Source organism: Olea europaea, chromosome 11 (assembly GCF_002742605.1).
Source record: "Olea europaea var. sylvestris chromosome 11, O_europaea_v1, whole genome shotgun sequence".
Taxonomy (NCBI): domain Eukaryota; kingdom Viridiplantae; phylum Streptophyta; class Magnoliopsida; order Lamiales; family Oleaceae; genus Olea; species Olea europaea.
Window position 1 is genome coordinate 24,389,907 of NC_036247.1, and position 2,451 is coordinate 24,392,357.

The window sequence follows — 2,451 nt, forward strand, 5'->3', positions numbered from 1 at the left end:
TTTAAAAAAAAAAAAAAAAAAAAAGAATTGTCCAAATGTCTTTCTAATCTAATTTATTCAAATTCAATTATGGGTGAGATATAATAGTTTTGTATGAAATTCATTATGCAATTATAGGGCCTGTTTGGGCCCAATTTTTTCATCCAAAAAATTGATTTTTTGACCGTTATTTCACTATTCCAGTCGTCATATTTGACTTCTTCTCTCACATGTGGACCCCACTTTTCACCTAACGGTCAAAAAATCAATTCTTAAAATCACTCCCAAATAAGCTCATAATAAGAATGTTTGGAAAAACTTGAGGGACAAGTCAAAGTGGTAAGGGCAGTGAAGGCTTGGACGGAGTAGAGGAAAAGGAAGTGAAAACAAATATTTATAAATGAGTAAGTTGAACGATAAAGGGCGATCAAAATTAAGTGAGAATGCTTCATTCAATATGAACGAATCCTTTTAAAACTGTTTAAAAATAAAAATCATTGTCCTCACTCAAATAGTCACGTTCTAAAATTATATCCTCCAAGATGATGAAACCCTTTCATTGTGCTTGAATGACAAAAAACTCTCGATCATCTCAATAATTTAATATTCTAATATAAAATATATATGTGATATGAACACAAGACTTTGTAATTTTTCCTCCAATCAAGATAAAAGATCCCATCGACGAGGTAAATCTAATGCATATTGTATAAACATCCAAGAGACTACATCGTGCATACTTTATTGTAATGTATGTCATTATGGCATTATAAAAGTTGTAATAATAATTGATATTTTAGTATTCTGTTTTTTAAGAATAGAAAATAGATGCAACGGTTACTTTTCTGAGGTGATGTAATTTGGGTGCGCCTAACACGGTTCTGTCAGCATTGCATGTGAATGTTCGATTTAATGAAATAATACTATTTCCCCGTTTGGTAGGAATTTTTTGTCCCAAAAAATTGATTTTTTGACCGTTATTTTACTATTCAAGCCGTAATTTTTGACTTCTTCTCTCACATGCGGACCCCACTTTTTTTCTAACGGTCAAAAAATTAATTCTCAAAATCCCTACCAAACGGGCCCTAAGGTTTTTTTTATGACATCATTTAAATTACATATTCTTCAATAAAATAATATTACACACAAATTCAAAATTTTTTCATATTTTTAAAATACACTCTCCACAATCTACTATTACAAAATACATTCTTTTAAAATAGCGTGCCTCAAACACACTCTAATTATATAAAATACGCCATTCTTTTATAGGAATTAAAATTTAGATTTTAATTTAAGTTAAAATCAATAATTAATTTTAATCACATATTTCATGGGATTTACAACTTTTTAATCACACAATTTATTATCTATCTTTCTACTAAAAATCTGATTTTAATATCCACCAAATAAGGACAAATATATAGAAATGAATGATTTAATGAGTACCATTGTGCTAAGCAGCTCACAGACCATAATCATTTTCTTGACAAAATAAAAATACTAGCTTTTTAAGGGTAAAGTAGATGAAACGACCAATTTGTAACTTCTTGAGACTATTAAAGGGGTGGACACTATTTTCAACTAATTAATAGTGAATAAGCATTCATTTATGAAGAATTTATAAATAGAAATATGCAAGTGGTGATAAAGTTATAAAATCTCCCAAACAAAGGCTAATGATATCTAATATGAGTCTAGGTGACAATAATGTTTGTTGACATCCAAACTCTAACCTAAAAAATACAGTTCGCTAACTTCACCTCAGTTAAATGTAAGTTCGGCCCATACTCCTAGGTCGGACAAATCCGTCGTTATCTCAGAAAAATATCATGATTACCCTTTCTCACATCACCCTATCAATCAGATACACTTGGCACAGGTGGCATCATCGCCGTCCAGAACAACCAATTCCTAGTCCTCGAACTCCAACACCTTGTAGGTCATCATTACCTGGGTAATACATTAACACATGACCACCAACCTCATCGACCAATCACAGGAGAATTTGGCGACCCGAGTTCTGAGCTTGGTACTGTTGCTGATTAGACTAATTTGATGTAATTTCGGCTGAAAATATATATAAATAGTTAAATAGGACTCTTGTAAAAGGCAAATAAATTCATATAACGACTTATGGCACAATCACACTTAAAAGATATTTTTTGTGGTTTTTTTCAAGCATAAATCACATTTTTTCTTAAAGTTGGTTCAAAATTATCCTTGCTAATTTTGACGTCAACAGTTTAGCACTAGAAGAAGGTCCCTAATTGTGAAAAATAGTCTCATTCGCTCCACAAAATGTCAAGAGCCATGAGTCATAGTTCAAGTTCCAGAAATCCATCTCACACTCACTCCCATGAAACGAATACACCACTGAGTCCTCCACAACGGTAGGACCCTCAAATGACCGCAATGAGGGAAGCCTTGAAAAAATTGACAAATGCAGTAGGACGACTGGAAAGGAGCCAA